The sequence below is a fragment of the Neofelis nebulosa genome, chromosome 1 (genome assembly GCF_028018385.1).
Source record: "Neofelis nebulosa isolate mNeoNeb1 chromosome 1, mNeoNeb1.pri, whole genome shotgun sequence".
NCBI classification, from domain to species: domain Eukaryota; kingdom Metazoa; phylum Chordata; class Mammalia; order Carnivora; family Felidae; genus Neofelis; species Neofelis nebulosa.
In genome coordinates, this window is record NC_080782.1 from 57,878,115 (window position 1) to 57,905,386 (window position 27,272).

Below are 27,272 nucleotides of genomic sequence, written 5' to 3' on the forward strand. Positions count from 1 at the left end.
TTTTCTGAGTTATCACTGCATATTGAGTTATTTTAAATTTTGATTAATGTTTCGAAAATGAAAAGTACAACAGCTTCACACAAGAAACAATTTACAGTGTAAACTTAAATGTTTTGAATGAGATTGATAAGGTTGGGGCAGCACTGGGTGTAGTAGACAGAGTTGAACTCTGGAGTTGAACAGATTTGAGTTTGAATCCCGGTTTCACCTCCTTACAATGTTCAGCCTTCAGCAAAATTAATTTTTCTCAGCTCCAAGTTTCTCATTTTTCTTAAAATTGGGGTTATTGTATCTGCTCCATGGATAGTTGGAAGTTTTGACGTGATGCCATTTTTAAGTATTTTAATTCAGAGGCTAAAATACTGTAGGTGCTCAGTAACTTGTAGCCACTGTTTTTATTTTATATAAAATGTCAACATTTCTAGTATTTTCTTTTAAGTGTGAGATTACTGCCAAAAGTAGCCATGACCTTTCTTTCATCTCTTCAGTTTGAGAGCATTTGTCTTCTTCCTATTAAGAATTTATTATTTTATCATTATAGTTTGAATGTATAGTTGTCCTGATAGGGAAAAAAAAATACATGGCAACCTAGAGAAATTTGATAGCTATAAGTATCAAGTAGATGTTGCCTTAGGGGGAAAAAAGACACCTTAAAAATGGTTAAATATTTCTTGATTATATCATCACAAAGTAGGAAAATTATAATTAAGGGGAGTCTGAATAAAACTTTTAGAATGAGGTGCCTTAAGAACTGATACAAGAAATCTAACGAAGCAGGAGGTTATGGAATTCTTAATGATGAAGACACATTTCCTTAGTTCTTACAGGAGCCCTCTGCAGATAGTATCCTCAGTAACTTCGTTTAAAATTAGCTAGTTAAGGGTGTGTCTGGATGGCTGTCGGTTGAGCATCTGACTTCAGCTCAGGTCATGATCTCAGGGTTCCTGAGTTTGGGTTCTTGACTTGGAGCCTCACATCAGGCTTGTTGCTGTCAGTACAGAGACAGCTTCCGATCTTCTCCACCCCCACCCCCGCCTTTTTGTGCTCCTCCCGCCCCCGCTCACAGGTTCTCTCTCTCTCAAAAATAATCAACATTTTAATAAATAAATAAATAAATAAATAAATAAATAAATAAATAAATAAAATTAGCTAATTAAGAGTATATACAAGTAAGAGTCCCATTCTCCTAAGTCAAGGTTTTACACAGGGAATTAAATTCTGACTCTGAAACTATTTGCCTTCCCGGTCAACTCCATCTCCATCCAAAACCTTTCTCAGCTGGCCTGCCTTCCCTCTTGAGAGCTGCTGTTCTACTGTGTGACTTGAATGTGGTATATGCTCTTACCTCAGTTTCAGCAAGTCAAAACATCCTTGCATTTTCTGACCACCTGCCTAGCAAAGCAATCCCACATTTGCCAATGTGTGCCAATGGTCGTATCATTGTAGTGAGTCCTTTAAGTCACCCTTGACTCTGTCATTCAGACCTTGTCTGACCTTGTATTCTAATTCCTTTGATTTCTTTTCTTTTCCTTTCTTTCTTTCTTTCTTTCTTTCTTTCTTTCTTTCTTTCTTTCTTTCTTTCTTTCTTTCTTTTTTTTTTAGAGAGCGAGGGAGGGGCAGAGAGAGAGGGAGAGAGAGCTCATCACAGCAGGCTCTGTAGTGTCAGCACAGAGTCAGATATGTGGAGCTCCAACTCAAGAACTGTGAGATCATGACCCGAGCCAAAATCAAGAGTCTGACTCTTAACTGACTGAGCCACCTGGGTACCCCCGATTCCCTTGACTTTAGAACCCTCACTGATAGTCTCTCCTGGGCATTTGATATTCTTCTTGCTTTAGTACTGAAAACAAAACAAAACAAAACTCTGGTAAGTGCTTTCAGATGAAGTATCTGACCTAATGATCAAAATCACAAACAAATCTATTAGCATGATGAAAAAGGCTATTAATATTATATTGTATTATTATAAATCATAAATATTATTAAAATGTTGCATAATATTAGCATATAATGGCATAAATCAAGCCAGTGTACAAAGGCATAATATCCCCCCCTTCTTTTACTCCTAGGAACTCATTAAACATTTTCCCTAAAGGTGAAATATTTTGGAAGCCCACAGACACCTATACATCAATTTTCTTTTGTTCCTTCCTTGCTCTAACTGTAGTTCTAAAAATTTTGTCTGGTAAGGAATTTATTCTTTATGGTTGTATATACAACCACCACATGAGATGCATCTCCCCCATGCTGTAGATTATGAGAAATTTAAATGATTTTCATGGCTAATTTTGCCTCTCTGATTTTTGCCTTACAAGCTACTTTATAAGGAATGCTTAATTTGGGACTCCATGGTCCCATTTCTCACCTACTTAGGTGGCTATTTACTAACTACAGAATAAATTTCAAGTTCTTTAATCTCTTACCTAAGTCTTCAACTTCTGCTTTTATTCTTCTACACACCATTAAGAGCATCACATCAGGCTTGCTCATTTTTCCCTATTACAGACTGTGCTTCTGCTTTGAAAACTTGTCCCAGTCCCCTTTATATGTAATAATCTTCCCCTATTTCCACCTCGAGAATTTCTACCTGTCTAATAACTGACTTAATCATCCACTGCTGGGAATAGGGTCTCCTTCCTCTGTGCTATGGGCCTTGTATCAGCACACGTTCATCCCTAGCTTTGCCATATTCACTGTGAAAAGTGAGCAGTGCAGAAAACCAAGAAAAAGAAATAAGTGGCTCATTGTTTCACTCCTATCAATAGTCGATAATAGGCTTTTCTGGCTTTGTTCTCCTTATGCATCATCATCCTTCTAGTGAAAAGTAGAAATTCTATCACTATTTTACTATGTGTCAGATACTATTTTAGGATTTTACAACCATTGTATTACATAATCTTTATGACTACTGTAGGAGTATCTTATTTTCATAACCTCATTTGATAGAAAAGAAACCCAAAGCTTAGAACTCTGAGGCCAGTTTCCCAAGGTCACGGAGCTTTGACAAAGGGGTAGAAAGTGGGTATGAGCCAACATTTGCTTTACTTCACACGTCTTCCATATTAATTACAACACGGTGCTGCCACTCTGTACATATATGCTGTTATATATAATTTCAACAAAATTAGTTTTCTTACATATAAAAACAATAAAAAGTTTAAGAAAAAAAGGAAAAAAAATGACATTTCTATGACTAAAAGTGAAACTCTATATTAAAGAGACTATAGTGAATCATTATCTTAAAAGGGCAGATTTAGTCATAAGAATAATAATTATGGTTCACACCTGTGAGATGCTTATTAACTCATGCCAGGCGGTGTTCTAAGTGCGATATACATGGATTCATTCACACTCACAATGACTCCATGGGAGAAGTACCATAATTGTCACCGTTTCAAAGCAGATGAATTAAGTGATCAACCTAAGACTATTTGGGATGCTGCAGCCTATAAGATACACAGTGGAGATGTATAAATATACCTTATATTTATATATTTATAAACAAATTTTATAGATACCCATATATAATACTTTTACATCTAGCCTTTTGTTTTTCTGTATTTTTCCTATTATAACCACAATGTGCTTACCTTGGCCATAACATGGCATTTAATATGTAATCGGTAGCTCAAACACAGGGGATGATTCTTGAACCAGTTTTGTCTGCAGAAGCAAGGAACTAGCTTTAATTAACTTTAACTAGGACTGCTTATAACTACATGTGAGAAGAGACACAAAAAGGCCCATTAACTCTGAACATCATTTCCATGTTTTTGCCTCTGTATGCCCTCAAGATAGTACTTTTTCCCTGCTGTTCTTTGATTTTTGCCTCTTTCCCCATTTTTTTAAAAAACGTATTAGTGAATGGTGTGAGTCTAAAATTAGCCATGTATCCACTGTAGCTTTTTAGTTCATCTAAACACATTATTTCTGGGGAAATGGTAGAGAATTTTGAGGAAAATTATATTTTAAAGGTTGAAAAACCTTGTTTTTAGGAATCTGCTCATCCAGTTCAGGGGTAATTATTTGGCCTAAATTTTTTTCTGAGTGTATGTGAGTGTGTATGTTTTAAAAATATTCTTTGCCAACAGGATCTTCCTCTCCCTGTAATGCATGCTCACTTGCCTTTGGTTTGATAATATTAAGGGAATATTGCTAACTTTCAGATATTTAATGTGTAGTTATAAAAACTGCTACATGATTCCACATGTAAACATTTTCTGAAAACTAGCATTTAAAATTACTTTTTACTATTTTCATGACTCTAGACTTCGAAGGAATTCTTCAATGACAGCTGAAGCGAGACATTCAGCAGCCACCGTGCTTTTTGTATTCTGTGCCAGGCGCGAGGACTCCATTCCTCTTGAAAGTTTTATCATGTACAGGCTATTAACATTATGAGGATAGGCTGAAGCATGAATAAATCCCGAGACTTACTGATGATGTCATTACACTGGTCAATAAAATACATAGAGGGAAGGGCTTCCCACGCTACCAGGTTCGGTTAACTAAATCAGGATACACGAGCAATTAACTCTTTAATTAAGATGAATGGGTGACATTAGCCCTCCTTAAACTCTGCTCGTCAGCATTTACAAACAGAAAAAGACGGATGCCTCTTTCCCAAGAAATGTAGGTTTTGTTTCTCATTCATTGACAGTCTCATTCTTGCTACTTTGTAAACAAAGTCACCAAAGTATAATAGATGGTCAGAGATATTTTAACAGGTTCATTGCATCAGTCATATCTCTTACTATTTAATGATACCATTTTGGAATTTATTAGTTTTTTGAGTTTTTGTTTTGTTTTGTTTTTTTGTTTGTTTTTACAAAGCTAACTCTATCATTTTTATTATTGAGCACAATGGCTTTGCCTTTTTCCCCATTGCATACAAGGAAGATTCATGTCAGAATCATATAGATGAATGCCACACAGCATGGAAATGATATCTATCCATTTTTTCTTCCAACAGCTGTTCATTATTATCTGCTACTTTGCCAGTAACTTAGCTTGGGACTGGAAGTCTAGAGATACACTTTCCAGTTCTCTTATGTCTCTAGTTAGCCTTATGACTGTAGACAAAAGGAGTGTTTTTGAACCTCCATTTCCTGATCTGTGAAATTTGATTACTAGAGCAATTGTCCTGTAATTCTCTGTCAATAATATTTAACACAGGATAATGGAAACCAAAGATATGATTCATTCTTGGAACAAAGTGTCTAAACCAGTACTGTGCTAGAGAAATATAAGGTGATCTGTATATGCAATTTAAAATTCTCTAATAGAGGCGCCTGGGTGGCGCAGTCGGTTAAGCGTCCGACTTCAGCCAGGTCACGATCTCGCGGTCCGTGAGTTCGAGCCCCGCGTCAGGCTCTGGGCTGATGGCTCGGAGCCTGGAGCCTGTTTCCGATTCTGTGTCTCCCTCTCTCTCTGCCCCTCCCCCGTTCATGCTCTGTCTCGCTCTGTCCCAAAAATAAAAAACGTTGAAAGAAAAAAAAAAAACTAAATAAAAAAAAAATAAAATTCTCTAATAGCCATATTTTAAAACAAAAAAGATGGAATTATAATATTTTATCTAACCTAGAGCATAAGAATATTATTGCAACATGTAATCTTACCTATACACATATATGTATGTATTTTATATATACATATATATGTATTTTATATATACATATATATACATGCACATATAATTACATGATATATATATATATATATATATATATATATATGACCTATTTTATATTATTGTTTGTGCTAAATCTTTGAGATTTTAGAGCACACTTCAATTTAGATGGGTTCAAAAGCCACATGTCGTTAGCAGTTACCATATTGGACAGTATAATTCAAATGTTAGTGTAAGAACAAATACAAGTGTAGCTCTTAAATATTTTTCAATTTAGAATAAATTTTTAAATCTTTATTTATTTTTGAGAGAGAGAGAGAGAGAGAGAGAAGAATCCCATGCATGAGCAGGGGAGGGGCAGAGAAAGAGGGAGACACAGAATCTGAAGCATGCTCCAGGCTCCAAGCTGTGAGCACAGAATCCAAAGCTGGGCTTGAACCCACAAACCATGAGATCATGACCTGAACAGAAGTCTGACACTTAACTGACTGAGCCACCCAGGTGCCCCTAGAATAATTTTTTAAACAAAAATTTACCCAATGTCTAAGTTTTCATTGATTTTAAAACCCAAGATGACTATCCAAAAAATAAATAATGAAAATTGGATTGTCCATAGGTCATAGAATTTCTCTGAATGAATATGATTTCTTATAAGAACAATCACTATTAAATAAATGAATGTGCCACTCTGTGGCATAAAATGAGAAGACCCAAGTGTGGAAACAAAAACTTCCCCACTGTAAATAATAAGTAGTAAATGACAAGACTCTCAGTTCCATGGTTAGTGATAGACAGTCTCATGGATCAGATATTCTAATCAAAGAAAGATACTAACTATACTAGGTATAAACATACCATTTAAAATGAAGCTTTTATTATTTCTTAACTTTATTAATATTTAAATGGAAATCTTTGAGTTTTAGAGACAGTGACATGCCCGTCTTTTCATAGCATATTCTACTTTAGCCAATCCCATTTTTTTCTGGTTTAACTGGACTCAATAAATATTTTTTGAGTTAAAAAAATAAATTGAACTGTAAAAATATTTCATTAAGAGATTATAGATTTTTATTTCTGCAGCTTCTTTGTCATCTCACATTATTTGGATTTTTTCATTTTGGGGTATTTCCTCTAATAGAGAGTAATAGTGACAATAATAGTAACATTAACCAACATATATTTAGCTTTTACTAAGTGCTAGATAGTGTGCTATAAGTGTTATGTATTTTATGTAATAAAAATCTGATTTGGATCTCTGTATGGATTAAAATAACTGCAAAATAACCTCTCTGATTCTGTCTCTAAGTAACCTCTTCTCTTTATAAACACTAGGAAACTTTATGCATTCTTTTATTTTCTATCAAATGAATGCATATTATTGATTTAAATTACTTAGAACATGAGCTAGAGCACAGAAAGCATTCAGTAAATATTTGTTGAACAAATTATTTAAACATATTATAAGTTTTTAAATAAGGCTGTTTTGGGGGAATATCTACTGAGGCTTTCCATGTGATAGACCTGTTTTAAAGTGAATAAAGTAAATATTTGAAAAACTAAAAAAATTTTTTTTCTGTATGGTGGACCCTTTACCAAGTGAAAGATATACATGTTAAAAAATAGTCCAACAGTTTTCCACCTTATAGGAGCTTACACTGTAGTTCATGAAACAGATGTGCAAATGATTCCAAGACCACATTATAAAATGTTTCTGTAGAAGATTTGGCACAGCAAGGAAGGTTAAGTATTCCAAGAGATAGTAAAAACTACGGGGAAGGTGGCATTTTAGGTGAGTTTAAAACAAGTGGAACTTTTCCAAGTATGAATGTCACAGACCAAGGAGACACACAGAAATGGGACAGCACATAGTAGGTTCTTTTTTGGATAGCCTGTGAGCTTAATAATTATCACATAGTGAGAAGTAGAAGCATTTGAGGGTGGAAAGATATATGTATGTGTATGCACGTATATGTATGTTTCACAAATAATTTGGTCTTTGGTTTGCTTTAAAAGACATAAAATCAGATTTGAGTTTTACATACAGTAATTATGGAATCATAATGGTAGGCGATTTGAGAAAGCAAGACTATAATTGTAGGGCATTGTGCTAGTCAAGGGTGAAGATAATGAGGGTCTAGGCAAGCTTGGAGTGGTAGATGTGAGGGAATTCTTCAAAACTTCAAGTTTCCACAGGGCTTGTTAAAGGTATGTGATGAAAGGGAGACATCATGTAGAGCTCTAAAACCTCTAACGAGGTGAATTCTGCTATTATTAAATATTAAAACCACCCTTAATTTAATCACTTTGCTAGTTTCAAAAGCATTTTCAGTATTAAGTAATATTCCCTGTCAATTATTTGAGCAGCAGTTGATTCTAATGTGGAAAATACACTAACAGAATAAGAAAAATTATTTAATGTACCATCTCTGCAAATAACACACAAAATTCTTTACTCTGAAGAGATCAAGTATAAGCATCACATCTGTAAGCAGTTTTTGGCTATGGAGAAGTCACTTAACTTCCCTCAGTCTGATTCTTCTTTATAGTCCAGTATTTATAGGAAAATTAGTAATTAAGCACTAATGTGCTTTAAAAATCAGGCACAGTAAATATTCTGGAGAGAAGACCTTCAAATAATCTCAAATGTTCCAGAAAAATCTAAAAGTTATTGAGGCTTTTAGTGAGTTAGGGAACATGGGACAAAGCTATCTGTGCTTTTTGTCAGCCCCTTAAAAAGTTTGGAGAAAACAAATGACTATCTAAAACTGTCCTTTTTCAAATGTTCCCAAAAGAAAAGGCAATTAAAAGATCATGTTAAAGCAACATCACAAATATTCAAATCTTTATTTGTAGTAATATAGAAATAAGTTGTTGTTATATTCCTAACAATATATTCTGATCTTTCACTTGGGGTTGTAAGCAGTTATCGGAAACATGACCCTTTTGGGTTGTAGGAATATAGACCAGTGACTCTAGACCAAGAATCATTTGCCCTGGAGGAAACATTTGGCAGTATTTGGTTGTCATGACTAGGGATTGTTGCTGGCATCTAGGTGGTAGAGACCAAGGATGTTGCCAAAATGTACAATGCACAGGACAGTCCCTTCCCACAATCACCAAAAAATGATCTAGTCCCAAATGTCATCAGTGCTGAGGTTGAGAAATTCTGATGTATAGCATGTCTGAAGCTTCTTAGGCTCTGAGAAAGTGCTGTCATAACTTAAAGAAAATTGTTTAATATTTTAACTTAAAACATAACCAAATGGGGCAGATCATGAATGAAGCACTCTGTGGCACTCAAATGGAAGGTAGGGATATAATGTTTCTGTTACCCCATATTCTCTACCAATGAGCATGTTTTTCACTGTCTGTAAGACCAATTCTATTTGAAGTCGTTAATGTGGCATTTAGCATTTTTCCTGGGAAATTGCTTTACAAAAACCCAAGTTGAAGTTGTAATACTAGGGAAAATGGAATACATACATTGGCATACTCTTCTATTTGGGAGTGACAGCTTGTGTGGTCCATTTCTATCTGTCTGCTCTGAAAAGTGAATTTAACTTAAAGCCAGGGTCACAAGCTTAACTTCCTAAAGCAAGGCTGATACAGGTACCACTGCTTTTGCAATAGTTCGAGAACAGCCTCTGCTGCAAGCTCCACCAGGAAGTGCAAGCTGCCCCAGGGGTCCTGACCTGTTTCCTAGGCCACCTCACACCTCTATGCATGTGGTCCACAACAAAAGGGTTAACTCACAGCCTTGCAGGGAGCCCCAGACACTGCTTCCAGGGCCTGCAAGAATTCTAATTGGTTGGGGCCCAAGCTATACCTGCTGTTAAATATTTATCTGTCTAGATAAAGTAAATGGTGAAATGGCCCAGGTGGAAGATGTTATACGGATGATGACATTGAGCCTCACCGAAGAGTAAACACTCAGGAGTGGTGGGGACAGTGGGGCACTGGATAGCACATGCCACTGTAAATATGAGCAGCCCCTACCCAGATTCAGCAGATGGTCGCCATGTGGGAATGCAGGTCCAGCGTTGCCAGCTTTTTCAAGAGAAGCAGTGAAATCTAATGATTTTTAAACATTGACAATTAATTCAAATGTAAAACACTATTCAGCCCCCACTGCAGCCTATATAATCCCTTCTGGGGATAACCCATGGGCCAGCAGTTTGCAAATTCTGCTTTAGAAGGATGGGGAGAGGAATGTCTCGATTCTCAGTTCCAACATGGAATTATTTCTCAGACTACAGACCTCCTCTCCTGACACTAAAAAGGATTTCTCTGAAACACCATTCCAGGTGAATTCAGACTGCAGCGGGTATTTGAGACAACAATGGGCCTGTCTCTTAAGGAGCCAGACAATTGACAACTTTTGGTTGTGCCTTTTAAGGCATAAAACTCCCATCTTCACGTGACCAAAGAGAGGCTCCGTGTACTTACATGTCGAGTTTGCAAGAAAACATTTCCTATAGATGGCTTAAATATGAGCTTGATGTTATGCTCAGGTAGGTATGAAATTCAGGGACTATATTTATGATTTTACCTAAGGAAATATATTGCATAAAAAACAGATGCTAAGTACTCTTCCCTGTGTAAATGGTACTAATGAAAAATGCCTCATGAAACTACTTCAAATGAACACGGCTAAAGGTGACAGAAACATTTCACTTAATATTAAAGTCTGGAAGAGAAATGATTCCATAATTCGGTTCCAAACAATTGATCCTCTAAAGTGGCTCCCTCTTTTGCCTTTTATTGATACTTCAGTCATATCTTTTTTGTTTGTTTGTTTTTTTAATATTGAGGGACATTTGGATCACTTAAGTATTTGCTGTCTCATTCCCAATTTTTTAGGGTCTTTATCTCAGAGTAATAATTTGTATAATGACAGAATTGAGGATAAATATTTCAATGAAAACAAAGAGCATCCAGTTTTCAACATAGGGCCAAAGAATTACCTGTCAGCAGGGCAATCTGCATGAGGACTACAGATGACTCATTCTTGTAGCCAGGTACAAAATTCCAAACAAAAGGTATAAAAGAAGTAGGGAGGGTCAAATGAGCAAGGGCTACTCAGTTCACAGCAACAATCATGTCATGGATAGTTACTCCTGGAATTTCTTTGGAAGAAATAACCTTCACCTCTTCTCTGCTATAGCAGAGGACATTGAGGCCCAGAAAGTTGATGTTAAAGAATCTGTAAGTCACAGATCTACTTTTCTGATGACTGTTTACTGTATTTTCCTCTGTTGCCATATTTGTTGGGGTCATATCATATGATAGGGGTAAGAAAATATGAGATGAAACCCATGGTGTGTGTGTGTGTGTGTGTGTGAGAGAGAGAGAGAGAGAGAGAGAGAGAGAGATTTGTTGGAAATTCTGTTCATGTGTTCAAGGAGGAGGAAGTTATACCCAGAAAGTAAAATGAGATGTTACTATTCCAATAATTCTCAACTCTCTTTTATGCTGCTTAAGTCAAGACCTGTTAACATTCACAATAACCTATATTGATTCTGAGGAACTGAAGGGTTTCAAGAGGAAGGAAGGAATATGTACCGAGGGCCTATTATGTGCTTTCTCTTAAAATACATTATGTAATTATAACCTCACAAAAGCCTGAGTCTGAGACTCAGAAAGTCAAATCGCTTTCGTAAAGCCATGCTGTTGATCACTGGCAAAGCTGGAAGTTCAGTGGGTGTAGTGGATAGAGGACACCATGATAGTTTACTGCTCTGGTTTGAACCCTAGGCTCCAACACTCCCAAGATGGAACCTTGGGCTCCTAACTTGAATCTTGGAGTGTGAGTTCCCTCATCAGTAAAACAAGATTAAAAATAGTTCTCACATCGGGGTGCCTGGGTGGCTCAGTTGGTTGGGCGTCCGACTTCAGCTCAGGTCATGATTTCATAGTTGGTGAGTTCGAGCCTCTCATTGGGCTTTGTGCTGACAGCTCAGAGCCTGGAGCCTGCTTCGGATTCTGTGTCTCCCTCTCTCTCTGACCCTCCCTGGATCACACTCTGTCTCTGCCTCTCTCTCAAAAATAAATAAACACTTAAAAAAAGTAGTTCTCACATCATTTGAAAAATGGTAATGAGAACTCATAGTAGTAACTGTTAAGGTTGTTTAAAAGAGTCAGAGGAAAAATCATGGAAAACATTTTGCTCATGCTTGGCCCGTAGTAAATGTTCAGGAAATATTAGTTGTTATTAGTGTTATTATTACTCCTGGGTTCCTGGGTGTGTGTGTGTTTCTCACTATAGTACACATTTTTTCTATACTCCTAATCATAGTTTACCACCTTGCATGTTATACTGTTATGTTAAAATTCTGTGATGAAGATTTCCATTTTTCAAGTATCTACAGGCATTTTAGCAATAATTTATCTTCATAATGGGTTTCTAAATGAAGAAAGTGTTAACAAAGCTCAGCTGAAAATTAGGCTGGCTGATTGAACCCAGAATACCTGAATACCCCCTACCCTTTTACTAATCATGTACACCTTGACCACTTTCCTAATGTGATGCATGCAGATTAAGTCTTTTGTTTATTGATTGGCCAAATATATGCAGGGCGGATGTATGCTACTTCATCCTTGGCTCTTCCCGGGGAGACTGTTACCATAGTAACAAAGGCATCCTTTGACTCCTATTTCTACACAGAGTTATAGAAATGCTTCTTAAAAAATACTTACGACAATGTTTAATGTCGAATCTAAAGTAATTTTTCTCATTGTTTGGGGAGCAAAATTGATTTTCTCTAGGCAAAGTTTGTTTGGCTGCCCAAATGTACTGTTTATAGTAATGTGTTCCACCAAATTTCTTTAAAAGCCAGTTAAACATATTTTGTCTTAACTTCTAATCTAATTCCATCATTTGGAAGTGCCTCTTGCTGCAGTGTGCCTATTTTGATTTGGAAATAGTGCACATTCCGTCTTTGCTATGTCAGGGTAAGGTGGAAGGGAACAGAATGAATCATTTGATTTCTTATATCAGAGAACAGTATGTGTGGCATGGGAGGGAGATCACATGCTTGGGTATGTTCAGGAGGCTGTGGCTTATTTTAAAGCCTAGATTTTCAGGTGGCAGCTGGAGCCTGGTTTAGGATTCCAGTGGTTCAAAACCCATTCTTCCCTGAGGCATCTGTTTTATTTTATTTTTTCAAAATTAAAAATAACTTCTGTTGTTCTCATTACAAGAGCAATACATAATCATTTCAGAAGATTGAAAAAATATAGATAAACCAAAGAAAGATGCCCACAATCCTGCTTTCTAGAGATAACAGCTATTAACTCTCTGGTTATATCCTGCCAGAGTTTTATGTGTTTATTTTCTTTCACAAAACAAGACCATACCTATTTATTATTCTGCAACCTGCCCTTTTTTTTTTAACCAGGTGCTAGTACTGATGACATATTAAAAATCACTTTTAAGCATTTTAATGGTGCAACCTGTAAGGAGTTGTAAGATATTGGTAAATTGAATTAATACTCACTTGTTGGGTATTTTGGTAGTATCTAGATTTTTCCTTAATTTGAGCAGAATTGCAATGACTTTCTTGATATGTTAACCTTTGCCTATACTCTTTATACAGGCTTAAATGAGAAAAGATAAAGGTAGATTTTTATGTCTTGCTGGGATGGAGGAGATGTGAAGGTGTAGTTGAGATGGCTCTTGATTATGTCTCAACTTCCCTTTCATGAGAGGACATACAGACACGCCTAGTAGTGTCTGTATCCATGAGTGAAAGCAATGAACTTGGTATCAACCCATCCTCTGTGACTGTGAGCCATTCAAATGTTGGACCCTAGCTCCAGTTTCCTATGATCTTGGGAGGAATTTCAGCTTCTTTCTGTTATTTATTCTACAAACATCTATTGGTAATTAATTATATTCCAGTGCTGTGCTACCCTTTGTGAATTATATCACTTGCTCATACCATATATCTGATCCCAACTTGTACTAACATGTACACAAGGATTTAAGTTGTAGGATGTTGGAATATGGCATAGGATTTCAATTCTGATAATCAAGGGTCTGGATTCCAAGTCTCCTACTTGGAGTTAATAGTTAATTATATTTCTGAGACCCAATTTTTCTTATCTTTAAAGTAGTGAAAAAAAAAGTTATTTCATTTTTGTTGTTGTTGTTGTTGTTCCAGGATTCAGTGACTTAATATATAGAAAGTGCTAGGCATAATGCCTGACATACAGTAAGATGTGGCAATGGTGATGCCAATGGCAATGGGAAAGCATGGAAAGAGGAGCTACTCATCCTTCCTAGGGGGTTCAGGAAGGCATCCAGCTTCTAGTTCAGTGCTAAATAGACTAAGCAGAGAACTGCAAGTTTATTTTATTTTCTTAAGTTTATTTATTTTTGAGAGAGAGAGAGAGAGAGAGAGAGAGAGAGACCAAGGGTTAGCAGGGGAGGGGCAGAGAGAGAGGGAGACACAGGATCTGAAGCTGGCTTTAGGTTCGGAGCTGTCACCACAAAGCCTGACACAGGGCTCGAATTCACAAACTGTGAGATCATGACCTGAGACAGAGTCGGATGCTCAACCAATTGAGCCACTCAGGCGCCCCCAGAGAGCTGCAAGTTTAAAACTCCATGTCCAAGTGCCACGTCTCCATGACTCACTGCCTGACCTTGGGTTAACCCCTTAATCTCTCTCTGCCTTGGTTTTCCTCTTCATAATATGAGCATAATAACTCTTACCCACCTCATTGGGGCAAGGATGACTGATCAGTGTTTATAAAACTCAATAAATCCTTTGGGTAGAAGTGCAGTGAGATTGGAAAGCATTATTACTTATTAGCTGCTTTCTTAATATCTAAACCAGCATGCCAGGGGCTGCTGAATGGAGTACCACAGAGTAATACCCTCATCCTATATCATTGTCAGGAATCTCAGTTCCTTTAGCCCTGCCCCTGCAGATATCAGTTTTTCTACTGCTATTAATGCTCACTGTTCAACAAGGAACAATCAATTTCTTGTTTATACCCAAGCGTCCACAGCCACCCACACCCATAAGCAATGTTTGTTGCTTTAACAAATATTTTATCGAACAGTTAGAAGGTGCTGTGCTGGATCCTAGAGATACAGGGACGCATAAAAATCAATATGGCACTTACCTTCGAGGTATTTAGTACCTGGTAACTGACCCAGACTGGTAACTAGCAGTCCTATTACAGCCCAAGTGTTCTGATGGAAAATATACAGGGCCCTAAGGATACACAATATGCACATGCACAGTCAGTAAAATGTTTCTGCTAGAACTGATATGGAAATGAAAACTGAGAGAGAGACAACTTCAGGGAAAAATGGGGAAAGGGTAGAGAAGAGGGAAGAATGCTCTAGGAAAAAGACAAAATATTATAAATAACCCACAATGAGAGTGAGCAAGATCTATTAAGGAAATTGAAATAATTTTCATATGATTAAAGCTAAAGAAAGGGGAAATGTCGTATAAGAGGGTGCATCCAACAAACGTAATCCTGTATTTTGATCAGGCTAGCTTCTTGACCTGACTGACCATTGGTGCCCTTCATTTAATGCACCTCACAGCCTGGGATCTTGACTCCTCTCCATCCTGAAAATCTGAAGTGATTGCTTCTACAACTCTTGGACTTCAGTCTCCTGGACCTTTAACCTCATGTGAGTTTCTTAGTATCATTGCTAATGAACATTATTTATTGATTTTCTTGTCTGACTTCTTGCTGTTGTCCAATCCCTGTCTGACTTTCCTTGTAGCTATCACCTATTCTTAGGAGAGCTATCAACCTAAGGGATGATATTGTTGCAAATCAAGAGCAGAGTTTTTAAAAAGTGAAACTTTGTACACATCAAATGGAAGGACTACAAAAGAGAGGCATATCTGGGAAGAGTTAAGTTGAACATCACTATGGTCCTCCTATTTATAATTTTTAAAGGAATATGCATGACTTAGATTCCTCCTATGCATTCATATTATACATTAATTTTTCAAGCATACAATAGAAAGTCCTTGAAAGTAGCACCAGTAAGTATATATATCAAAACATAAATGACATAATGAAATCTTAGGAATAAAGTGAGAATTATACTGAAAGAACTAGACCCCCAAAAAGAGAGAAGAAACTTGTCAGTAATAAAAACATGGTATAAAACTTTAATCAACATCAGAGTTAATCACCTCATTTGGTAACTGACAGTTCAATGAAGTTTCTGTTTTAAAATCATGGGCAAAGCAGACTGCCAGGTTTTATTTGTCATCTGATATAAGTTGAGCTATAGTCCGAGATGGTGGAAAACCTTTTTTGTTGGGTTTTACCTCTTGAATCTTAAATGAAAACTGGCACTCCATCTGGATAATGTCCAATGTGACACATTTTGGGAGCCATCAACTACCTAGCCTTACAAATCAAGAACACTGATTAAATAATCAAGATTTCTGAAAAGCCTTGAGGGAGCTATACGTTTTTTGCATCAGTAATTGCCATTCTGTTTGTAGCACAAGATGTTTTTGAGCTCTGGATAAGAACCTGAGTTTGACATACTGGCATTGAATATCTTATTTGTGGGTTAGCAGAAATTTGACATTCTTAGAAGTATTGTGATAGCAAAGAGGGAAATTGTGGGATTTAAAAAAATGTCTTACACTGGGCACCTGGGTGGCTCAGTTGGTTAAGGGTCTGACTGCGGCTCAGGCATGATCTCACAGCTTGTGGTTTCAAGCCCTGTGTCGGGCTCTGCGCTGACAGCTCAGAGACTGGAGCCTGTTTCGGATTCTGTGTATCTCTCTCTCTCTGCCCCTCCTTTGCTTGCACTCTGACTCTCTCTCTCTCTCTCTCTCTCTTTCTCTCTCTCTAAAATAAATAAACATTAAAAAATTTTTAAATGTCTTAAACTAATGAAGTTTGTCATTAAGAAAATGAAACAAGGTAAGGAATTGGTTATATGTTTTTGAGGGATACAATAAATGTAATGATATTTTGCCAAACATCCATTTAAATAAAATCTGCTGTTCTTCCTGATAGTATGTAATATGCAACAAGTAGCTACATAATTCTAATCCTCCCTATATAAATTAAAAGGTCACCGCTCCTTTATAATAAATAGAAATGTAAAAATTCTGTATGTGACACATGGTCAAAAACACCTTTATGATGATTTAAAATAACCACTGCTCAAATCAGTAAGACATTGATTAGAATAATAACCAATTTCCCAAAATTGCATGCATGAAAGAGCAGTTCTTTCATTAGAGATGTCAAAATTAGTCCAGAAAATATCAATGAACATTATTCATGTTATGTTCAGCTTTGGCTCTAGGCAAAATTGTCAATTTGGTAAAGTTATTCTTTGCCATTTCTCAACATCCCTTTGAAGGATTTTTTTTTCCTTTGCTGGCACTCAATCATTTATTCATTCAATAATTTTTTATTGAGAGCCTACTAGATGGCAGGCACAATCCTCAGTGCTAGAGGTAGAGCAGTGAAAAAGATAGTCAACCACACTGTGTGTATAGACATTACATTACAGAAATTACGATGGACTCAGACAATTAAAAAATAAGTTAACAAAAAAGAAAATTTTGGATTATAGTAAATACAATGGCAATTATATTGTATGTAAATAATAAAATAGCATCGTATGTTAGAGAGTATCCAGGGCTGTCTTAAGTCAAGTGGTAAAGGAAGACCTCTCTAATGAGCCGATGCCTTTGATCCAACCATGGGAAAATGTTGGGGTGCACCATTATGAACAGAAGAATTCTGGCAAATGCAAAAACCTCAAGGCCATGTAAGTGAGACAGGGGGCTTACTTGGACTTTGATAGATAAGAAGAAGATCTGTATGACTGAGTATAATGAACAAAGAGAGAACAGTATAAGGCAAGAGAGTGAGACAGGGGTTTCCTGCTTATGCAGATTCTAGAAACTTAATAGGAACTCTTTTCAATCTGATGGGAACCCACTGCATAGTTTTAGTAGCTATCTGTCCTCTTTCTTCTCTCTTTGATTCTTTTCCCTTGTTTTTGTTTTTGTTTTTGTTTTTAGAATCTTTTACAATTATAACTCTCATGATAGCTCCCTTGCCTAGGATCTTTTATATTTCTTTTAATAAAATGTACCTTTCAGCTTCCTTCTCTTTCAGGTCATGCCAGGTAATTTGTAAACTAATCTGATAAATCAGTATGAATTAGAGCATTCGTAGTAACTTCAGCTTAAAATGATGCTCCTCTAAGATAGAAATTTTTTTTTTTTTAAAACATCTTGTATTATCTAGACTTCAAGGAGTAAAGACTGGAAATGATAGCTATTTACTAGAAAAAAAAACACATTTAAGCAGCTGCTTTTTCCCCCCATGCAAAGAAATATCCTTGATTATATGAAATCTTCAGACCATTAACTATGGTTTTATGATCATATGATTTATCATACTTGGTTTTATGATCATTATGATTTATTAATCCCCTTTTGAGTGCCAGGCACTATATTAGCTACTTTATATACATATTTGCATTTAATTCTCACTAATGATCCTATACATTCCTAATTTATATATGAAGAAAGTAAAGCTCAGACTTACCTGCCTTGTTCCATTTTGTAGACCAGAAATGAGAACAGGTCTAAAAACATAAAAGACAATCAATAACTACTTTTTGGATAAATGCATGATTGATTCAAAAAAATAAATAAAATAAAATAAAATAAAATAAAATAAAATAAAATAAAATAATAAAATAAAATAATAAAATAAAATAATAATGGTCACATGGCTTGGAAGATAGTGGGTCAAACTGAATTCAGCCTTTAAGACTTCAAAACCCACTCTCTATATAACAATGCCTTCCTCATGTAGTATGTAATCGGTTTGACTTTCTGAGCTAGGCTCAGAGAAAAGTTTATTCAAAGGCAAAAAAGAAACACACCCAGTGAAGCAAAGTTTTCAGTTAGTTAGAAGATTCCCTCCCCTTCTGTTTTCTGGTTCTGGGGAACAATTTGCTTTATCTCCTGGCAAAATCAGGCTGATTAGATGACTAAAGTCTGATAATTATGTTATTTTGATAAAAGGAAAACCTGCCCGAAGGTGTTTCCCAGAAACAGACACTCACACACATGTGTGCATGCATGCACGTATGTGCACACACACACACACACACACACGCATGCACACACACACTGTAAATGGGAAATAGCCATGTGAAACACAAAAGCATCTAGGCTTCGCCTCCAGTCAGTGTCTATAACCAAGCAAGCTTGTTTTTGGGTGATGTTCAATATCTTACCAGTTACAAAGAAAATACCCCTGTGGTGTCTAAGAATGTGATAAGAGTTATCTTCAAGGAATACAATTTTGTTCTTTGATTTTAGCGAGATCTACACATCTCTGTCAGAAGCTGAACAAGTGCCAGAGTCTTTAAAACAGAAACAAACAGTGTGTGGCTCTGATTCTTTTCAGACATAATACTGAAATACTCTTGGATAGACGCTCTTCTAAGATATGATGCTTCAATTTGTATTATAAACTTGAACATAAGGATAAGTTAGAGACTGCCCAAAATAATGCTCTTGCAAAGCACTTAATCCATGGATTACCATGTGAGAAGAAAATATTCCTTAATCAAATATATTTAGGAAATAAAGTGAATTTTCTGATCTCTTAGAAATTCACAAAGACCATTATTAAAGAATCAAAGAAGTCCTAAAAAACAAACAATAGCAACAACAATAACCTCTATAGCTTTGTTCACCCAGTATATCTCAAACTAATTCGGCCACTATAATTTAATAATTTAACTTATGACACCATAAAAAGCCCATGGAATTAGTTGTCTATGGAATATCTTTTGGGAATATCAACTAAAGAAATTTACGTGGTTCATGATAGGTAGAAAAGTAAAGTTCCTATGTGTAGATAAAGCTTTCATAACCTCTAGTGACTTAATTTATAAGATTTTTTAAAGGAGAAACATGTTTGGCATAATATATTATGCTTTTTATATGTGGTGGTGTTACTTCTGACCCTTTAACTGTACATGAAAAATCCTGGCAGGTGGGAACACAAGCTGTTGGGTCAAGTCCTAACCCTGACACTTAGCAACTTACATGACTTTATATGACTCACTTAAATTCTTTGAACCTGACCTATAAATAGTACTTAGCTCAAAAGAAATTATGAAAATAATACAAGCAAAGAGCTTAGCATTATGCTGGGCAAATAGTAAGTGCTCAATAAGAGGCAACTATTTCATTTTTTTTCCCCTGATGCTTCTTATGAGTTTGTGCAGAACCATTCACACTCTCTTACACAGCCCTCTTCTTGTCAGGGCATGCATTTGTAAGAAGGCCGAGTGGGTATTAACTATATAGACCTCATTAGTGCAATTCACAAACCAAGACCAAAGTTTTATGGATACAAAATGAAAAATTATTTCTTGCAGTGTTACTCACATTCTTCTTTAGCTATAATATTCAGTTAAGTGGCACTTTAAAAAGCTATTAGCACAAAAGTCACTCACATCAAAACTAGTCTTAGCATTAAAAATCAGTGTTTTATAAAAATCTGTGAATATCCTTCATGCTGTTACTAAGCCAATGCAGGGATGTCCCCTTAAAAACCAAAATGACTATCATAAAATAATCTCCCAAGGAAATTTGTAGTATGACATAATGGAATAATGTTTACCCTAAGTAAGGCCAACAATTGCCAAACATTCATTTGTGTTTGCCAGATTTACATGTTATTGACAGAACTATAAACAAGTGATTCAAGTTATCCACAAGAAATTTGTTGCTCACATATCTGTAACCTACATTTGTAAGGGTAAAATCCCTCTTCAGATTTATGAAAAGATTTTGCTACATACACTCTTGAGTTGATAATGACTTAAGTAGGATGTCTATACTATATTGTTGGGTTTCTTATTTAATTTGGAGGCAGAATATGACAACATTTCTTAATAATTTAAAATGACTATGTATTGTTAATGTTGTTATTCCTCTGCTACAATCCAAAAGTGCTGTCCCATCTCATTCACAATAAAAATGGAAGTCCTTGAAGTGGGCTCTAAGGCCCTCTGATCTCACCCCTCCTCTCCACTTGCTCATTCTGCCACAACCATACCACCCTTCCTGTTGTTCCATGCATGTTCCTGCCCTCAGGCCTTTTTGTATTTTCTGTTTCTTCTGTCTCAAATGCCTTTCCTTCAAATGCTTGCAAGATTGGTCCCCCAGTTCCTTCAGGTCTCAGATCAAATGTCACTTCGCCATTCTCTACAAACATTGCTTTTCTCAAAATTCCCTCATATCCATCCAGGTTTTATATGTCTCCATATCACTTAATGCTGTCTGACATAGTCAACAATACATGCTCATGAGCGCCAATTATTAAATTTTCAAAAGTTTTGTTAGGTCTTGTTAATTTTTGTTAAAATATTGTTAAAACACTGAAAGTATTTTGACAATCATTAAAACATTGAACGCTTGCAACTGACTCTGATGGGAGTATTTACACCATGGAAATTGGCAAAATTCTATGAATCAGAGCTTTTATTTTTTAGAGAGTTGGTTTACCAGAATACCATAAGGTATAATAAATACATTTTACTTGTTTTCATTTTTACTGCTGTCCACTACCAGTGTATAAGTTCAGTGAGAGCAGGGGGCTTGTTTTGTTCACCACTGTCTATCAAGAGTCTCGCAGTATCCAACACAAAGTAGATGATTCATAAATATATGCTGAATGAATGATTAGTGAGGATTAGGACTTATGGCCTTTAATATTTGTGAAGAATGAGATTGATCCTTTTATTCATTCACTAATTTAGGCGTTCAGTACATATTTTTGAGAACCTGTTTGCTAGGTTTTCACACTGTTCTAGGACATGGAGACATTTTAATGGATAATAGAGAAATAATTCCTACATTATGTTGTAGGAGCTTACATTATGTTAGGAGGGATAAAAACAAACAAAAAACAATAAAAACATTAACTTCAGATATTGGTTTGTGTTAGAAAAAGATAAGTTACAGTTATTGGTAACTGTTAGTAAACCAACCAACCAGACAAAAACCGAACAAGGTAATGGGTAGAGAGAGACTGGAGGAGGGATTAATGTCTTAAATAGAGAAACCAGGTGAAGCCTTTGTGAAAGGTACTTTTGAACTGAGATATGAATGATGCAATTAAGCCAGCTAAACTTAGATCTAAGGAAAGAACATTCCAAGCAGAGGCCACAACATAGTGCAAGCTCCCTTGAGTGGGAATGAGCTTGGTGAGTTTGAAGAACAGAACGAGGGCTGCTAATCTTGAAACATATCCGGTTAGGGAGAGAATGGCAGTGGATGAGGTCAGAAAGGCAGTCAAGGCCAGATCACTCAGGGCCTTATGGGCCATAAGAAACCATTAGAAAGTGACTTGATCTGATTTAAAGTTTACAAAGATCATCCTAGCAATGTAGGATGTTAAGAGAGCAATTAGAGGCTCCTATAGGTGTTCAGCACGTATGCAGTAAAAATATAAAATATATGTGAATAGAATGGACCTGATGGGTCCTGATTGTTTTAAAGGTGACTTTAAGCAAATCTTCCACAAGCATGAAATCTTTGGTTTTACATACTGTTCAACAAGAGATAAAACGGGAGAATAGTTTGCAAATTTAATTTAAAGGTAGTATAACCTTGATACTGAAGCAAAACAAGGAAAGTAATATATATATATATATATATATATATATATATAGCCTATATCAATTAAAATTCTATATGCAAAAATACTAGGTAGACTATTATTAGCATGCCCAATAAAGAAAAGTATAACAAATACTTCGTGACCAGAAAGGATTTCCTTCATGAATTCATGGGTGGTTTAGCATTAGAAAAACTACTAATGTAATTAAATATTCCAACAGATTAAAGGAAGAAGGATTACATGGTTATCATAAAGGATACAAAAAAAATAATATGACAAAATTAAACACCCTTTCCTCATTAAAAATGTTAGGTTCAGGAAATCTAAGAAGAAAGACATCCATAATATGATGAGGGTATATACCAAAAACTTAAAGCCATCATCTTAATGTTAAAAGGTAGAAATATTTTTTTACATTAGATTTTCTTAAATTGGCATATAATTGACATACAATATTGTGTAAACTTAAGGTCCCCACTGTGATGATTTACTACACTTATGTACTGCAATATGATTACCACTATAGCATTAGCTGAAACCAAAATATTCATTCCAAAGTCAGGAAAAAGTCAACAATGTCTTTTGTTGTCTTTTCTGTTCTACATTGTATAATGGTCTTAAGTAATGGAAAAAGATTTTTAAAAAATGTGCATAGGGTGATGAGCATTGAGGAGGGTGCTTGCTGGGATGAGCACTGGGTATTGTATGTATGTGATGAATCACAGGAATCTATCCCTGAAGCCAAGAGTGCACTCTATACATTGTATATTAGCTAACGTGACAATATATTTTTAAAAAAAGAAAGAAAAAATTGTGTATAGGGAGCGGAAAAGAAAAAAAGTACACTCATTATTCCTAAAAACATCAAAAGCAAATTATTAGAACTTAAAAGAGCTATGTACAAAATCTAATAATATCCTATGCACCTACAACATAACAATTAGGAACATAACTCTGGAGAAGATACCATTTAAACCAGTGAGATACTTAGGAATAAATATAATAAAAGCTTAAATTTTATGAAAAAAACATAAAGCACTCAAAACTCAGATGATAGTCATAAATTTAATTATATTAAATTTTAAAACTTAAGTATTAAAGTATATGCCATGAACATAAGGGAGAAGTCTCAGACTGAGAGAATTTTGCTGCCCATGTAATTACCTATGTATTCTATTAAGAACTCATACAGTACTTTAAAGTTAGACTACCATAGATCCCAATCCTTGGTACTCTTCTCTTTCTAACTTACACCCTTGCTGATTTTACCCATCCAGACTCAGTTCTGCTTTTGATGACTAATAGGCATCTCAAACTGTGATCCACCCCCAGCCTTCCCACCTCAATTGATGCACCACCCTCCTTCCAGTGTTGCAAGACAAACTCTAGCCTGGAGCAGTTGTTTATTTTTTTTCTTCAGTTTTTTAACATTTATTCATTTTTGAGGGACAGAGAGAGACAGTGAGTGGGGGAGGGACAGAGAAAGAGGAAGACACAGAATCTGAAGCAGGCTCCAGCACAGAGCCCAATGGGGGGCTCAAACTCATGAATCAGGAGATCATGACCTGAGCCTAAGTCCAATGCTTAACCTACTGAGCCACCCAGGTGCCGCTCCTGGAGCAGTTCTTGATACCTCTTTTCTCACACACACAATTCACATCCTGTCCCTGTTTATTTTCAAAGTATATCCAGAATCTGTGCACTTTACATCATGTATGTTACTACCATTCTGGTTCAAGCTGTCATCATCTTTTGCCAGTGTTACAATTGCCTCCTCACTGGTCTCTCTGCTGCTATTGTATTCCTACACAGAACCTACATGATCATTTAAAACCTTAGAGCAGATTTCTGCTCAGAACCCTACAGTGGCTTTCTCATCTCCCCTGCAACTTCTTCCTCCCTTAATCACTCTGGTCCAGCCACAGGCTAGTCTCCCTTCTGATCTTAAGACATGACAGGCATGCATCTACCTTACAGACTTTGGCCTAGCTGGTTCCTTTGTCTGAAATGCCTTTTTCTGTGAGAAACTATTTGGCTAACTCCCTGACCAATATCCAGTCTGCTTGAATCTCCCCTCGGTAAGCGCTACCCCGATCACAGTACTTGACAATGTAACCTGCACAGTTCCCTTCACTGTGCATCATTTTTATTTTCATTTTGCCTGTCACCTTGCATCAGACTATATATTTTACTAATTTCATTCCATTCTTTATCTACACTCCTTCAGAAATGTCAGCTCCACAAGGGCAGCCATTTTGTTTTGTTCATTAAAGTTTCTCCTGCTCCTAAAAGAGTGCCTATAACAGTGGATGTTTACTAAGTAGTTGTTAAATAAATAAGTGAATGTGAATCAATAATAAAAAATAAAAATAAAAAGTGGGAAAGTCTACTAAATGGCCAATTCATTGAGAAGAACACTCAAATGAACAATACCCATAGGAAAAGCAGCTCTGTGCTGTAATAATCAATAAAATGAAAAACTACACAAAGATAAAATTTTATTTTCATCTCACTGGCAAAACAAAGTAAGTCTTATAATAAAAAGTGTGGGTGAAGGTTTGTGGAAACAAGCAGTAATACAATGTGTTGTTTGAATGTAAATTTGAACAATCATTTTAAAGTTCAATTTAGATTTTTTTAAATGCTAATTCATCTCTGAAAGACAGAGAGAGATAGAACACAAGCAGGGATGGGGCAGAGAGGGGCGGGGGGGACAAAGAATCCAAAGCAGGCTCCAGGCTCTGAGCTGTCAGCACAGATCCCCACATGGGGTTCGAACTCACGAGCTATGAAATCATGATCTGAGCCAAAGTCTGAGACTTAACTGACTGAGACACCCAGGTGCCCCTTGAAGTTCAGTTTAATAATGCTGAATAAAATTATTCATACTCTTCAACCCAGCATCTCCTCTTCTCACAGCATTCTCCAAATACACTCTGCCACATGGACAAGGAGATATTGGCAATGCTGCTTGTAAGAGTAGAGAAAGGAAAATGATATAAATCCTTCAAAAGGAAAAGAGATAAATAAATTGTGGTTTATTCATACAGTGCACATTTATACAATTGTTAAAATTAATAAAACAGAATTATATGTATTGACATTAATTTTTAAAACCTAATGTGGGGTGAGGAGTGCCTAGGCAGCTCAGTCAGTTAAGTGTCCCACTCTTGATTTCCCCTCTAGTCATGATCTCATGGTTCATGAGTTCAAGCCCTGTGTTGGGCTCTGTGCTGACAGTGCAGAGCCTGCTTGGTATTTTCTGTCTCCCTCTGTCTCTGCCCTTCCTTCAATCACATTTGTCCCCTCCCCACCAAAATATAAACAAACAAACAAACAAACAAACAAACATTAAAAACAAAAAGTCTAAAGTGAGGTGAAAACAAATTGAAGAATATAACCCTCTGTGAACTTTTTAAAGACAAAAAATAATAGTGCAGGTGTTTTGTATATAGAGAATGTAAAAAATACAAAATACAAACAATGCATGGGAATGGCAATGTCTGCTTCAAGGGAGTGATGGCCTTTGGGGAAGGGCTTAGATAGTAGTGCTTTTAGAGTTATGTTTTATTAGTTTCTGTTAAAAATATTTTTAAGTAAGTATGATAAATATTAATACATACGTAACCTCAATTGTGGTAGACTTTGATATTGTGGTAATCTTTTATGGAATTGTAAATTTTAAATGTGAAAGTAACATTTTGGCAAGTAAGAGTAAAAGAGAGATTAAAAGAGAGATTGGATGATAACCTAAGGTAACAGCAAGAAAAATATAAAATTCTGTTGGGATTCAGGAGGTCTAAGTATATTTGTAAGCAGGAGAGAAGGGGCCCTACAGAAAGAAGAAATAGACAATACAAGTGGAAAGGTAAAAGAGTAAAATCATCATGACATGTGTAGGATGTCAAAACAAAAACATACAGGTAGCTCTCAGTTTTGACAGGAAAGAGTCATATTTCTTCTACAAGCAGAAGGAGGCAGGAAATACTGGCTCAACATACACAACAATATTGAGATACAGAAGAGAAAGATAAAGGAACTTAAACAAACTTAACATTGTCAGAAGTGAAGACAATGGGATAGATATCAAGATTATTTCCAGCCAGTAAAATAATCAAAGATTTTGAGGAGACCAGAGAAGATATGAAACCTCCTCATGTACATAATAAAAAAACAGTATGTAGAGAGTTGTTACCAAGCAGCTCTATAAATCTAATTGTGTTAGAAATTAGTGAGTTTTATGTGGTGTGGATTTTGTAACTTCCCCCAGCAACATTCAGAAGCCAAGGAATAGAGAAAATGGACCTCGAGTTGGAGGAAAGACAGACTCAGTGTTGAAAATTGACAGAATTCTAAAATTAAAAAAAAAAAAAGGAAGCCATGAATCTATGGCATTAATGAGAGTGTCAGTGAAATAGCTTAATCTGTTATCAAGGCTGGGAAGAGACAAGGGATACCTACAAAAATCTCATGAAATGAGGAAATAGTGAAAAGCTGAAGATATGAAGATTTTCATGAAGACAAAGGAACATTTTCAGCAAGACTGCATTGACAGGAAAAACGAAAGAAAGAAGGTGATGGTACTCTCGAATTTCGGAGAATGACATCTTAGACACTCCTTCGTTCAGGATAAAATAAAAAAGTGTTTAAAGATGTGCAAAATGAGTGAAAATGATCATTAAAATGTAGAAGAGTCATGTGAAATCCAAGTAGTACTGGATGATATCTTAAGTATAAATGTTGGAATTGGAGCAGCTGAGGAGGATGGAATAGGTGAAATGGAAGATCTCCAGGACAGCTGTTCAACTATTAGCAAGAGAATATTACTATTAATTTAGGAAACAGGGTGAAGAGTGAATGCTATTTTCATTTTAATATTTATAAGTTGTTTATTCACTATAATGTTATGGGAGATTTAGTTATGTTGACAACATGTAGATCTAATGCATCTATTTTAATTTTTCTACAG

At 35.9% G+C, this 27,272-nt stretch overlaps 1 protein-coding gene across 15 annotated transcripts in view; it reads left to right on the forward strand.

Moving 5' to 3' along the window:
* The window catches only part of TENM2 (teneurin transmembrane protein 2), a 1,977,383-nt gene that overhangs the window by 662,126 nt on the left and 1,287,985 nt on the right, over nucleotides 1-27,272 (forward strand). For all 15 annotated transcript variants that reach the window (XM_058722697.1, XM_058722719.1, XM_058722713.1 and 12 more), the window contains one exon: nucleotides 15,140-15,284. The gene's annotated coding sequence lies outside the window, so the exon portion shown is untranslated. The remainder of the gene's footprint in view (nucleotides 1-15,139; nucleotides 15,285-27,272) is intronic.